At 32.8% G+C, this 16,325-nt stretch overlaps 1 non-coding gene across 1 annotated transcript; it reads left to right on the top strand.

Moving 5' to 3' along the window:
• Positions 1-1,624: 1,624 nt before the first annotated feature.
• On the top strand, positions 1,625-1,735 carry Trnai-uau (transfer RNA isoleucine (anticodon UAU)). The gene is made up of 2 exons: positions 1,625-1,662; positions 1,700-1,735. It is a non-coding gene; the product is annotated as a tRNA-Ile (tRNA).
• The last annotated feature ends 14,590 nt before the right edge of the window (positions 1,736-16,325 follow it).

The raw sequence follows: 16,325 nt of genomic DNA, 5'->3' as shown, positions 1-16,325 counted from the left end.
CAACAAGCAAGAGCAAGATAGCTAGCAACAAGTTAAACTGCAGACCAGCTTAATACAGGTACTGGTCTCCGCTTTATGGTTTTTTAAATTAGAGATTTGCTTCTCCTAGAAAGGTTGCCTTCACCACGGCTTACGGGAGCCCTCTCCACCCCAACGCACACATACATACACACAAACACACATGGTGCTAGTTGGCCGTTGACCCCCAAAAAGGGTTCATTCGCCCTTTGGAAGGTCTTGTTTTTAATCCTTCAGGGAGACTAGCCACCCTCCTCACCAAACAAGTCTGGTGGGGGAACCAGTTTAGTCGTCGGTGACCGGACCATGATGCAGGTAGTACTGGGTTACATGGTACCAGTAAAACAAACAAACACACACACACACACACACACACACACACACAATATATGGCGATTAAGCTACACTGAATATTCTGCGTTTCATCCACTCTAGGACTCTTCAGGCTTATGCGCATAAGCCTGAAGAGTCCTAGAGTGGATGAAACGCCGAATATTCAGTGTAGCTTAATCGCCATATATATTTTATAAATTACTAACTAGCTCTACCTACGTATTGAGCACTTTTGAAGCAAATACTTAAAGTTTACGCATAAATCTATACTTTCGTATATTAATTTTATGTGAGTAAATTAAGTAGTTATACATATACATATATATACACACACACGAGAAAATATTCATGCGTGTGTGTGCACCTATGTATAGGTGTGGTGTGGGTGAATATCGGAATAATGTATGCATGCAAGTATCTGTATCTGAATATATCTGTTTTTGTTTATAGATCCAAAAGTATTAGTATTTGTGTCCGCGTATATTCATATCTGGATGTATATGTATGAATGTCTATATCGTGAAGTCAACGTATACATGTGAATGTGTAAAACTCATACGTACATAAACGGATATAACTTAAAAAAAAGAGGGGATGACTATTGAAAATAAAAACAAATGAACTAATTTTATAAAAAATGTTTTGTTTTTCATTTTAGTAAAAATTGGAGAAGTTTGATTTTTTTCCATCTCAATTCAAAATAGGTAATTCTAGTGTGTGTGTGTGTGTGTGTGTGTGTGTGTGTGTGTGTGTTACTTGTTTACTGTATACAACTAGATGAATGTAATCAGTTAAAGAAAAAAAAAAACCTATCCCAAAATATACTAGATTACTCAGTTTTTATTTAGATGTACAAAAATTTGATTGAAAAATGTTCAAACTTAATTGTGGATTTAAAAACGTTTTATAAAAAACTTACAATAGCTACTACTGTCCTACTCCTACATTTAAAGAGGTCACCATCTTTATTATGGAAGAAAAAAAAAATTAAAAACTATTAAAAAAAACTATTCTAATTTTAGAAAAAATAATCCTTTTAGGATCGAACACGAAATTTACAGTTAACGTAATAAAAATAATGTGATTATAACTTTAACACATAATTTATTAAAGAATCGACAGTTGTCTGATTCCAGTGGTTGTTGCGTAATGCGACTTGTTTTAAAAAAAGGCAAAAGAATTCGTATTGATTTCTATCAAAGGGGGATAACTCATGTGCGTCACATTTGACTCCACTTTGATAAACTTATTAAGCGGAATACGTGCTCGACCAGCCCCGGTGGCACAATCGGTTAGCGCGCCGTACTTATAGACAGTACCTTCTCGTGCTCGTCACGGACAGGAAGATATGCGGAGGTTGTGAGTTCGAGCCTCACCCGGGGCAGAGGTGCTTTTTCTACTTTTTAAAAATATTTACACAATAAATTGAAATAACTGCGAATGGTTCAATTGTATAAGACCGTTGAAAATTTTTATTTATTTTCCCATGATTTTAGCTCATATTCGCTAATATATTTTGATTTTCTTTAACTTGACTGGTAATATGTATTTGGATTATTCGGACTGCTGTTCTTGATTTGGATGTTATTCTCACAACGATTCAGCCGATGTAACCTTCTTCGGGTGCGTCTTGTCAAACTCGGAAATCGGGACCCTTTATTTAATCCACACGGATAACGAGAATCAACCGGTGAATTAAAAAAGGAGGGGGGGGTCAGTTCAGAATTCGTACAGATTCAGAGTTAGAAAGATACATCTTAAAGTCCGAAGGGGTTTGTATTACTGTACACAGATTCGAAAAAGTTGTCAAAAAACAAATATAGAACAAATAAATGTTATCAAAGGCAAGATAAGTTACTTTACTACCTAACTGGATATATTTTTTGTGTTTTTATTCAGTGTAACATGTTTATTCAGCTCGAAAAACATGCAGTGTTTACCGATGTATTGGAAAATTCAAAATGGCAGCCAACTCTCTCTCGGAGAGGGTACGTTTGGGAAAAGGTATTATAAATAATAAACTAGACAAAATACTGTTAGAAAACAACCGACTACATGTCAACTTATGTCACTGTAACATATTGAGCGAATTTCTAACAGTATTTTGTCTAGTTTATTATTTATAATACCTTTTCCCAAACGTACTCTCTCCGAGAGAGAGAGTCGGCTGCCATTTTGAATTTTCCAATACATCGGTAAACACTGCATGTTTTTCGAGCTGAATAAACATGTTACACTGAATAAAAACACAAAAAATATATCCAGTTAGGTAGAAAAGTAACTTATCTTGCCTTCGATAACATTTATTTGTTCTATATTTGTTTTTTGACAACTTTTTCGAATCTATGTGTACAGTAATACAAACCCCAAATTACAATTTACATGCTATTATTTATTTGAGGAGGAGGAGGGGGAGGAGGAGGAGTCTTTATTCATTTACACGCCTCCCGTTGTTAGATACGTAAGTTTAATGATGAATCATGAAAGGCACGATAGATGGGTGGAAAAGTTCCAGTTAGCATTCCCAGCTGAAGACACTCCCAAATTGGCAATAAACCAGTCCCTCTTCCCGAAGGAAAAGGTATTGCGAAGAGGATTAGTCCTCCTAAATAAATTGCATTTAAATTTTAAAATTTATTCAATGGTGAACGGTCATTAACCTAGTCAATGTGCCCTAGAGTACCAATCTGACTTACCTTTAAAAAGTTTAATTTTTTAGGGATATTTGGGTTCGTTTTGAACGAATATCACATTTAAATTTGTCGCCGACAAGTAGTTTTATGATATTAGACTAGCACGCACGCTTAAAAATACGCTTAAATATTTTTTTATTATTATTAATGCAGATTTCATATTTATTTTATTATATTGGACCCAATATATAGTAATGATTTAAAAAGTTCAAACAATTTATATAAAAAAAATAAAAAAGCCACCACCGAGAATCGAAACCAAAACGTCTAGCTTACGATTTACTTTTTCCTTTGACGTTAATTCTATGAAGACACGTTTGCTGCAAGGCTAAAAATTAAGACACGAATAACTATTACGTTACGCATATTCGTAATGCCGTCGTTTAATCTTCACCTGGCAAATTCAGATTCTTTTCAGCACACCGAAATCTAAAAGAAAATTTTTTCGAAATATTACCTTACGCTACAACAAAATACCGACCACTCTAATATGGTTTTCTAGGGGTATTCGAGGTCGGTGACAACGAATCTGATAATCAAACCCATCTCAAATTTACCATTTGCATGGTATGATCCCTGGAACCACTTTGCCCCCATTTCACCGCCTTCGTTTATGCTACGCGTGATTGGTTTCTTACTGAACTATGCGAACGCGCGTAGCTACTTGACATTTCACAAAGTATGGCGGATATTTTAAGTGACAAGAAATATTTTTCAAAATAAAAGTGGTTCATTTTTTTTGTGTGTATTTACGTAGTTTTTAATGCTTTTTAATTGATCAAAGAAAAAAGTTTTCACGAGCGTTTTAAAAACTGAAGTTTTTCGTTCTTTTTTCTGGGGGGAGGGGGGAACTTATGGAGTTTAACAGGTGCTTCTGCAGTTTAATTAACCGTTTTTCCGTAAGTAAGGCGCCCATATTCACCGAGTAGAATACCGTTTAACTTTTCACAAAAACTGCTCATTTGAGAAGAGGCGCCACTACCTCTCACGCCCCAATGTAAACAGAATTTTTGCGAAATGTTAAACGGTATTCTACTCGGTAAATGCCGACGCCTTATTTATGAAAAACGGTTAATTAAACTGCAGAAGCACTTTAACTACACAAGTTCTATAATTGAATGTCCCCCCCAAAAAAAGAACGGCAAACAAAAATGTTTTCGTAAACTTGTGAAAACTTTTTTTTTTTAGATCAGTTAAAAAGCATAAAAACTACGTAACAAAAAAAAAAAACGAACCACATTTTTTTTTAACTTTATTTCAAATGTCCGCTAAAAAGATTCCTCCGCGATGTGATAAGTTACTTTACTACGCGCGTGCGGACGCGAACGCATCATGTAAGAAAACACTACTGAAGGCGGTAAAATGGCATTAAATAGTCCCAGGCTCCAGGTGTTCATACCATGCGACGGGTTTGATTATCAGATTTGTTGTCAGCGATCTCGAAATATTCCTATAAACACATTAGAGTGGCAGGTGTTCTGTTGTAGCGTAAGGTAATATTTACCATTCCCCCCCCCCCCCTACTAGCTAGAGTTCACGCTTTTTCTAAAATACGGTACTTTTAATGGAAATGACCCATTATGGTGCTTCTACATTTATTGGTTCCAACTGATTTTTTTTTTTTTGTTGTCAATTCTAATAAGTTACAATGGTAGCTTCCAAATTACGCAGTCGAAATTACGTGAATATTACTGAATTATTAAAAAAAAAAAAAAAAAAAAAAACTTTAATCGTGTTAGCAAGTGAAAAATTGCCATCATCTTTGTTTAATTCGAACGGAAAATTACCTCCCTTTGAACCCGTGTTTTGCGATCGTTTCAAATTCTATTTTTATTTTCTTTAATAAAATATTTTGGTAAATATGAATCTTCCCACCCTCGAAAAATCCTTTTAAAATTACATTCCTAGGTTTTCGGGGGCACTGAAAACGAGAATAACATTTAAAATTAGGGCAAACGAGTAGTTTCCAAGATATGAAGAAATGCACCAACTTTGTGGCCACCTATTTTTGGGTGGGTGTGCCGGTTTATGTTTTTAGTTCTTTTTGTTTTTTGGAAGGGGGTATTAAATTATAGAACTTGTATAGTTTTTAACAGGTGCTTCTGCAGTTTAATGAACCGTTTTAATGTAACTCGCCAACATTAATCGAGCTGAAGAACCGTTTAATATTTCACAAAAATTCTGTTTACATTAGGTGAGTGTGGGGGGGCGGTTAATTGAACTGCAGAAGCGAAAGCGCTAGCAGTGTCAGAAACCGATCTTAAGAATGCATGAAAAAAAAAAAAAAAAATTTTTTTTAATAATTCGACCTATCTTTACAATCTTATAACTACTTGAAAAATGAAATTTAAACCCTAATTTTTTTTCAATTGAAGGAGCAAAGACCAAAATTTAAAACAAGTTTAATAGCAAATTATGCAATATTTGTTTTTTTAAATCGGTTTTCTTTAAAGATTTGAAAATCAACGAAATTTTACTTCGATTATAAAAAAAATCACTTACCTATAAAAAATACTATTGAATGCGTAGTTCCATTCTTCATTGTTCAGAATTTATCCATATTTATATTTTAAATTCCATTTATCTTTTTAAGTAAAATAATTTTTTAAATGACTACGGATGGACAGAAGGCAGTAAAAACCACACGTTCACGTTAGCCATCTAGCCTTGTGCATGAAGAAATATGTGTTCCCATAGGTCTAAAATAATCAAATTTTACTCAAGTTTTTGCATATAAAAAAAAAAAAAAAAAAAAAAAAAAAAAAAAAAAAAAATTGAATTAAATGGAAAATTATCGTCAGCGTCCAATACTTACTGAACAATATAAGCAAAACAGGCTTCCAATTAAAAAAAAAAAAAAAAAAAAAAAATCAACGTGGTTTAATAAAAAAAGTTTTACAGGTAAAATTTCCAAAATACACTTGTTTTAATTTACAATATATTATTTATTGATCTGGTACTCATGCAGAGCGTGATCCGTGCTGAAATAACGTTATTATTTAAAAAGCCATTCTTAACATGGGGAGGAGGAGGGTGTTTTGTACCTATTCTGTACTTTAACCGGTTATCCTGACGCTCCGCTAGGTGTATCAGAATTTTTGTAGGAAATTTTGACACCCCTAACACGAAACTGCGAATAAAATATAAAAAATCTCGTAATTTCTGTTAAAAGTGGGTTATTTATTTTCTTTATGGATTATACTTCCAAAATAAACTATTAAAGTTGTTTCAAAAGTAATAGAATTTTTTTTTTTTTAAACCGTAATGAATTTTCCGAACTCAATATTTTTCAATTTTTAAACTTTAAAAATCTATCAAAATTTTTCTATTGATTCTATTTTTACGATATTTTCAGGGTCAATGTGAAATTTTATGTTCTTTCCAATAAACCGAATATAATATTTTAGACAAACGTTTTTTTTTTTTTAATTCACCCCCCCCCCCATTTTCAAGTTTCTATTAAAAAGTAAATAATTTACTCACCGAAAAGTAAATAATTTACTCGAATTGAAGAGAAAAGGTCAATAAATAATATATTCAAATTTAAAAAAAAAAAAAAAAAAAAAAAAAAAAAAAAAGGTAGTGTTTTTTAGAATTTTACCTGTAAAGTTTGAAGTTTAAAACTTATTTTTAAACTTAAAAAAAAAAAAAAAAAAAAAGTTTAAAAATAAGTTTTAAACTTCAAACTTTACAGGTAAAATTCTAAAAAACACTACGTTTTTTTTTTTGTTTTTTTTTTTTTTAAATGGAACCTTAGTCCTTGCTCCTTTAATTGAAAAAAAAAAAAAAAAATTATGGCTTGAGTTACATTTTTCGAGGAGTTATAATCTTGGAAAACAGGGGGTCGAATAATTCACGCCTCCCATTTTGAAATGTCTATTAAAAAGTAAATAATTTATGTACCAAAGTCTTATATATATCACAAATTGAAGAGACAAAGTCTTCAAATTTAAAAAAAACAAAAAAAAACACTTTTTTTTTTAATGAACCCTTGGTCCTTGCTCCTTTAATTGAAAAAAAAATTAAGGCTTGAATTACATTTTTCGAGGAGTTATAAGCTTGGAAATATGGGGTGGAATTATTCACTATTTTCACGAAATTTCTGACACACCTAACGCTCCGCACTTTATTTACATTGGAAGTGACGTCACAAATCTTATAATACGGATGGCTACAATTGTAAAAATAATTTGTTTTATTTTTCTTTCATTTGGAGCTTTTTTCTCCCGTTTGTTTTTGTTTTCTACAACTAATAAACCAGTTTACAAGTAAATTCAATCTTGGAAACTACTCGTTTGCCGTAATTTTAAACGTTATTTTCATTTTCAGCGACCCCGAAAACCTTTAAGAGTGGTAATTTTAAAGGAATTTGAGGGTGGAGTAATTCTTCATATTTACCTTTTTTTTAATTGAATTGTTAGGTGAAAGTACAGAATAGTTACAATACACCCTCCCTTCCCCATGTTAAATAATAGGTTTCTAAATAATAGCGTTAAAAAATAGCTCGGGTCGTGAAGTGCAGGACTGGAGTAGTACCTATAAAAGGTAACGCCGGATCGGAAAAAGCTCAAAATGAAAATTAAAAATTCTCCGCTCAAAATAAGAAATGGGAGAAAAAAAAAAAAAAAAAAAAAAGTTAAATTCTCCGCTGTCTGTGTTAGTAATTAAAAACTAAAACAAATTCTCAAAATGAAAAGAAATGTTAGATTCTCCGCTCAAATACCAATATAACAAATGGGAGAGAAAAAATTAAATTCGCTAAAACAAATTATTTTTTACAAGAAAAAAAAAAAAAAAAAAAAAAAAAAAAAGGTCTTAAACTTCGGACTTTACAGGTAAATTTCTAAAAAACACTTTTCGTTTTAAATTTGAATATATTATTTATTGATCTTTTATCTTTAATTTGTGATATAAAACTTTGGTGAGTAAATTAATTACTTTTTAATAGACATTTAAAAATGGGGAGGGGATGAATTAAAAAAAAATAAAAAAAAAATACGTTCGTCTAAAATATTATATTCGGTTTATTGGAAAGAGCATAAAATTTCACATTGACCCTGAAAATATCGTAAAAATACAGTCAATAGAAAAATTGATAGATTTTTAAAGTTTAAAAATTGAAAAATACTGAGCTCGTAAAATTCAATTTCATTACTGCTTTAAAAAAAAAAAAAAAAAAAAAAAAAAAAAATTCTATTACTTAAAAAAATTTAATAGTTTATTTCGGAAGTATAATCCATAAAGAAAATAAACAACCCACTTTTAAAAGAGAAATTGCGAGTTTTTTTATATTTCGTGTTAGGGGTGTCAAAAATTCCTACAAAAATTCTGATACACCTACTGCATTAGCACCATTGATCTTTTATCTTCAATTTGTGATATATAAGACTTTGGTGAGTAAATTAATTATTAAAATTTTAATAGACATTTCAAAATGGGAGGGGTGAATTAAAAAAAAAAAAAAAAAAAAAAAAAGGCGTTTGTCTAAAATATTATATTCGGCTAATGGGAAAGAGCATAAAATTTTACATTGACCCTGAAAATATCGTAAAAATTTAACCAATACAAAAATTTGGATAGATTTTTAAACTTGAAAAAAAATTGACTCGTAAGATTCAATTGATTTCATTACGTAAAAAAAGGCTGCATGAAGACGCGCCGGCACTTTGTAAACACGGTCTTTTAAAAAAATAAATATTTCTATTTTTTAAACTTTAATAGTTAATTTCGGAGGTAAATTCCATGAAGAATATAAACAACCCACTTTTAAAAGAAATTACTAATATTATGCAGTTTCGTGTTAGGACCCCGGGGTGTCAAAAATTCCCAAAATTATGATACATCTACAGAAGCGACTGTTAAAAACTATATCCACCCTAAAAAAAAAAAAAAAGGTGGCCATAAAGTGGGTGCATTTTCTCATATCTTGGAAACTACTAGTTCCCTGGGATTTTAAAAGATTTGAGGGTTGAAAGAATAACTTCATATTTACCAATGTTTCCTGCCTTACCGATTTTCGTAATTTTTGGATATAATCTTAAACTTAGAGGAATATATAGATATCATCGTTTTCATATAAAATTCAGTTTTACAATTTCCGAAAATCTCGTCCCAATTCTGTAGAAGCGCCATAATAACGGAAACAAAACTAGTTTATAATGTCTTTTTATCGCGTTATTTCATAATCACGATCTTGTTCCATATTCCCAGGCTGTATTCTGTCTCTAAGAAAGAGTTAGTTTATTATCAATCGCCTGAGGTGCTCCATAGCTGGGAATCCAGTCGGGGCTGCTCAAGCATTTTTGTCGGCCAAAGTGCGGTTATCCTTCTCAAAACCTCACCTAGCCGGGTATCTATTCTTCTGGTAATGGGGGTAAATAATGTCTTTACCACTACCAAGAATTTATTAAATTTATCACGTTATTAATAATAACGTTACGAATCTCGAAAAAGAAAATGATTTAAATCTGTTATTGCAAAATATATGCCAACAATAAAACATTGTAGGAAACGATTTAAAGCAGCTTATTTGGTATAAAATAAACAAACCTTATTGATGGCCACGGAAACTTTTCACATTGTAAAAAATATATGCATTCGGGTACTCAATAAGTGTCAACATTGGAACTTCCGCTTGAAAGACAATTTATATTTTTAGCGGGAATTAAAACAATTTCTGATTGGATAATACGGTCCAATCAGATGAAATTTCTTTTTTGTAGCGTCACAGAAAAAAATAATTTATTACATTTGTAAAAAAAAAAAATAGTATTAAAATAGAAGTTTTGTCTTTGCAGCGATACGGAAACAGTAAATTAAATTAAATAATTTATATATATATATATATATATATATATATATATATATATATATATATATATATATATATATATATATATTACTAAACTTAAAAAGTTTATTTTTGTAGCGATACAGAAAAAATAAATTAACTTAAATTTTAAAAACAAAACAAACACTATCAATAAAATAGAAAAAAAAGGGGTAAGATAAATAAATAAATAATAATTTTAAAATATTGTACGAGCCTTTTTCAAGTCTCACACAAAAACACATTCACATTTCAAGCTATGTCATATACATACGCGCACACAAACATACGCGCCCACGTCCACACATGTACACATATTTACGTTCGCGTACATACACTCACATTCACGTGTATATACACACACGCTAACGTACACACATGTACTCACACACGCGCACACGAACGCACACATGGACGACGTCACTTCTGCTTTTTAAGGAAATACACATGCGCAAAAGGCACTCCAGAAACGAGTATAAAACAAGGAGACAAGCTGTTTCTAATCCTTTTTTTTAGGACCAACTCTCAACGAGAGAGGTTCGGCTAACCATCCACCGCCGTTTCGACGCGCGCACACGTGTACCTCACGCCCACTTCCTACTATGTATAGGGCACGAGCTACAGACTGTATGTATGCATTCTCACTCTTTCTCTATCTACTACTGGTCCCTGATAACACCTTCGCGTACCTGACTACTAACTGATGTCAACTCTCATATCCATTCTTTTGTCTACACGCTGGACTATCATTCTCAATTTTCACTACAACACTTATTTCTCTTCCCACGCGCGAACAAACAATAGTGACCCGAACTTGAGATGAAAACACATTTCTTTTTCTTGCTACAACACCAGTCCTGCAACGAACATTGGTTACATACGCGCGGACATGTTATAACTAAAACGTTCATTTCTTTCAACAGCAAATAAACGACATTTATCTTATCCATCAATTGAGTCTTTGTTTCTTTCAATTCCCATTCGTTTCATTATTTTCTTGTGGCGAGCTAGGGTATTATACACCGGTCCGCTACAATATATATATATTTGTTTGTAAAATCCTTATTTCCGAAGCTATTTATTTATTTTTACTATTTACATATTTAATTTTGCTTCTTATTCACCCCCAAAAAGGCGTGTTGCCGTTTGGACGTATAGAGCTACTATTTTGCACCATGTCTATGGTGGCACTATATAGGCAGTTGAGAAGCAGGATGTCTATGTGTATTACATTTAAATTTAAATGTCAATACAGTCAGGAAAACAAGAAACAAGGGGGGAATTCCAAAGTCTAGCAGTTTGAGGGAAGAATCCATCAGAACAGAATGCTTTCTGGCATCTAGGGACCTCAACAATGAAATGGTGGAATTTGCTGCTTGTCAAGTTAGGGTATTCCCATCAAAGAGCTGCATAGCAGAGCATGATGTCATCAACATTAGGAATAATAAGTACAAAATAGACTTTGTGGCTTAGTGGGGGATGCCCTTTTCTCTTCCCTGCAAACTCTCTCCCACAGAAGAGACGTTGCGAGCCTGTCTTTGTTTTATTTTTATTTCCATGGCAAGTGCTCGTCTGAGCTCCAATCTCTGGTCACCCCTCGCCAAGCTTTCACGATAAACACCCGTCTAGCTGAAACCACTGTCAATAATTTTCCCCACTCTTTATCTGTGCCTAAATCAAAACATAGATTCCATAAACAAAGCTTCTTTCTTAGAAGTGCACGCCTGTGGAACTCTCTTCCATTTGCCTGTTTCCCACCTGATTTCAACTTGGATGTCTTCAAGTCCAACATAAACAAATTCCTGATGAACCGCCCCCCCTTAAGTAAGACACTTTATCAAATCTCCAATATTAACGATTACTACGATACTATACCATTGATTACTGTACACGCAATAACCCTTATCCCCAAGTGACTTCTGGGCCTTGATAAGTGGTGACCCCCATGTAAAAAAATAAATAAATAAAAATAAAAGTGCAAGGATCGTTCCCTGAGATACACTCACATTAATATCAAGCATTTTATAGAAAAAAAAAAAGAAATATATTTACTAGTGAGTAGTTCTTTAATAGAAACACATGAAAAGGGTACTCTTTTTCTTTGATTTAAGAGTATAAATAAGCAATATGTAATTTATTTTCAGTTTAGATCTTATATTAGTGACATGTATACTAACTCTAATAATTGACCAACACAAACACAAACCACACCCAAAAATTATATCTGAAAGAAAAAAAAAAAATGAAATGATATTTTTTGTGCAAAACCATCTCCCAGAGAAATATTTACAAAAATAAAAACAGAAATAGCAGTCATGTGACCTTTACTGTTCACTCTGTCTGCCACAGGTCCAATCAACTAATACTGTTGAAATGACTTTTGCCATTGAAAAGTAAAAATCATATTTGTAGCCGATGGTTAATTATTTAAGACCAGATTTTTTCATCTAGTAAATAATAAAATTAGGGAATTAGCTAGATGATAGATCACTTTGTAGCAGTCACAAATTAAAGATCTATTTTATCTTTAATGCCCCCCCCCCCAAGTGATCTGGCCATATACTAATCAATCAGCAAACAGAGTGCATGATTCATCTGCTCCCTAAGGAATTTCTTTAACCTCTTTGGGAACCTCAGTCAGCAGAGAGAATCCTGCAAGCAACTAAGATAGACTCTCTCCCTTCTCCTCTCATATTCGTCCATTGGACATTTCAGCATCGGCGATTTATACTGAAGATAACTGCTGACCAACATGCGACTCCACATAGAGCTTCTGCCTGACTGACACACTCAAAGAACTTTCTACTCTTTCTTTTTTCAACCTGGACAGAGTCCGAACCTTTAACTTTCGGCTTCCCAAATAATTTTTTTCATTGTTTTGTTTTAAGAGAGGTTTTGTTGTTTGTGTTCAACTATTTTATTATGAGTGCTAGTAAGCAATGCCCTAAAACTCGCTTAGCATGTAAAATATATAAGCATCAATACATCAATTATCTAGTTAAACTTTGAAATAGTTTCTCTGTAACTTCTGTCGCTTATAGACTTTATTTTATTTATTTATTTATTTTTTTTTATTACATTTTCACCCCAAACAAGGCACATTGCCACTCGGGTGTAGGGGGCTACTATCAGGGTCAGCAACTACGGGGGCACTATGTAGGGATTTGGGCAGCAAGATGTCAGTTCACGTTGCACTTGAACTTCTGCATGTCAGTACAGTTAGGGAAGCATGATCCTGGAATGGAATTCCAGAGTTTAGCGGTTCTGGGGAAGAAACTACTGGAGTAGAAAGATCTTTTGCATTTAGGGATCTTTACAGTGTGGGGGTGGGATTTAGCTGCCTGTCGGGTTTGTCGAGGGTGTCTGCGTCGTGGGGGCACAAGTGTCTGCAGTTCGTCAGAGCATTCACCATTAAAATACTTGTAGAACAAGCAGAGGGATGCAATGTTTCGTCGATGGGACAGAGGCTGAAGCTTAGATGCCAGTTCAGGGCCTATCAGATTGGCGACTCTTTTTTGAACCTTGTCTAGGAGCGAGAGACTAGTAGTAGACGCACCAGCCCAGATATGACAACAATACTCCATACATGGGCGAATGGTGGCCTTATAGAGATACAGGATACTTTCAGGTGTCAGTAGTTTTCTAGCACGGTAGAGAGAGCCTACCTTTTTTGTAGCGGCTCTGGCAATGTTTTCAATATAATTGTTCCAGCTCATGTTTCCTGTGAACGTTAGGCCAAGCAGTTTGAACGATGTACTCTCAGACAGGGAGTCACTGGCCATTGCTATTGGTGGCAGAGAAGGTTTCTTGTAGTTATTGAAGGAAACCAGTTTGGTTTTGGCAGCATCGAATGTGACCATCCATTTATGTCCCCATTCCACTACAGATTGGAGGTCATCCTCTAGTGTTTTTGAAGTACTAGTCAAGAATCCATTCTTAACATTCAGTCCAGCAGAAACTGGGCTATTTTGGTAGCCTTTTATATGTTAGGCTAAAGTATTGGTCATGAATAGTCCTAGGAGTTCCACTCTCCCAAGCCTTGTCTCCCCTATTTGGGGTGGATGCAAAACGAATGTACCTTTACTTGTTTTGATTTCGAGCCCATATTAATTTGTGTCTCTCTGACTTGGCTCCTAGCATCTAACTAAATTATTATCTAATAAATTCTCCCTCTCTTTCTCAGGGACTCATCTGGGCTCTGTTAGCTATATTTTACCATTCCTACATTTTGATCTACGAGACAGTTCAGTCGTTGGCATTTTTTTAATGCAGCCAAATTAAAAATAACCGTTTTACAAAATTAGCTAATGCACAAAATTAGTTAACGCACTTAGTGCGTTAACTAATTTTGTAAAACGGTTATTTTTAATTTGGCTGCATTAAAAAAATGCCAACGACTGAACTGTCTATATAAAATAAGAATTACATATATATAAAATAAGAATTACAGTTAAGTTTACCAAAATGATCCATGATGGCAAAACTACAGTAAATTATAAATATAAAAAAATTAATATTTATAAAGTAATCTCAACCAAATGTAACAGCTTGATAAAACCAAATAGGAGATAGAGCATATAATGAGAACAAATAGTTAATAAAACACTTTGAAAAAGAGTTAAAAACATATTTAATTTTAAAAAAGAAACACTAAATAAGTGGGTAGTCCTTAATCCGCAGAGTTTCGAAGAAATACTTTCCTTCTCCTCAGAGGGTAGGATTTAGCAAAATGCAGGATCGGATTTTGCTTGCAAAAGTATTAAATGAAACCACAAGTAAGTCATAGATCTTACTTGATAACAAAAAGTGAAGCAGAGGGAATAGGGTGAATAAAAAAGTGATTTCACGTGAATGGATAGTCTGGTGAAGGGTAAAATAGCTAATGACGGTAAAATCCAAAGATGCAGAATCCAAGAAGATTAGTTAAATTTCTATTCACACAAGTAAAATTCAAGGGAATCGCGTAACTGGAAGATGATCCAAAGTAATCCAAAAGGCAGAAATCTGTAGAATAATTCACAAATAGGTACAAGGAAAAGGGAAAGAATTCCAATATATTATTAAAAGAAAGATAAAATGTTCGTAAAAAAAAAGGATGGAAGAAATATACAGCTCAACTGTTGAAGCAAGGCTGAATTAAGGAAAATGAGTGAAGAAGTAGAAGAAAAAAGGAGGAGAAAAAAAAAGTTGAAAGGTGATTGGAATAAATTTAAAATAGAAAAACCAATGTCAAAATGACCCAGACAAGATGACGTTAAAGGCGCCAAAATGCTAAGCAAATAAGAAGAAATGTAAAATAAATGCATACACATATAAATACATGCATACATACATACATACATACATACATACATACATACATATGAATACATACAATTACGCACATGTATATATATATATATATATATATATATATATATATATATATATATATATATATATATACAACTAACACACCCACACATACACACACATACACACACATACATACATATAAGTAAATAGATGAAAAAATAAATAAATAAAAAAATTTTAAAAGAATTTAAAGGGGAGAGAAAGACCGGTATCTGCAAATTCCGGATAAAGCAAGTAAATATGTAAGTAAATAAGTAAGTATGTAAGTAAGTATGTAAGTAAGTATGTAAGTAAATGCATATAGTAAAGTATAAGTAAACGTACAGAATATAAATGTGTAGGTAGATTGATATCCACTTATTTACTATCTATAATATAAAGCTAAACGTCTCTGTGTGTGTCTGGTCACGAATAGGCTCCTATATGGTTGACTATTATAGAAAACTGATCACATATAATGATAGAAGATGTATCGAGACACAGGAATGGGTATATTTGATCTGGCATAATGATGATTCATTAAAATTGTGGGGTCTGCATACATGCCTGGTCCACAAAGTATGGAAATAAAAAATTTAAAAATTAAAAAAAAAACGTTTACAAGTGTTTTTGATATAGATGTACATAATAATACTTTGATAAGTATGTTTTAACTTAAGTAGGGATGGTATAATAAAATTGTGGGGTCTGTGTTCGTGCCTGGCCTCCATAGAATAGAAATAGGCACAAACTTTAATAAAGACTTTTCATATCTATCAGTGTAAGTATACTTTGATAATTATGTTTCAGTTTGAAGAAATATGGTATAATTAAATTATGGGGTGTTCGTTCGCGCCTAACCTCCATAGAATGGAAATATATCACAAAGTTTAACAAGGTTTTTTTAATATAGATCGACAGAATATTGTGATAAATGTTTCAGTGTGAACAGGTATGGTATAATAAATTATAGGGTTTATCTATCTTATTTTTACTTTCATCATATTTTGCTTTGGTTTTGATACCCTCAAATCCGAAGCTATCGCTTTACAACCCTTCCTTTTCATAATCTATCATACTTTCATAAATCAGAGTCCATTTTCTGTAGGCTGTTTTTG

The sequence above is a fragment of the Euprymna scolopes genome, chromosome 1 (assembly GCF_053919585.1).
Source record: "Euprymna scolopes isolate OS-2025 chromosome 1, ASM5391958v1, whole genome shotgun sequence".
In the NCBI taxonomy this organism is placed as follows: Eukaryota; Metazoa; Mollusca; class Cephalopoda; order Sepiida; family Sepiolidae; genus Euprymna; species Euprymna scolopes.
Note: the sequence above shows the minus strand (reverse complement) of the source record. Positions and strands in the feature narration are given on the sequence as shown.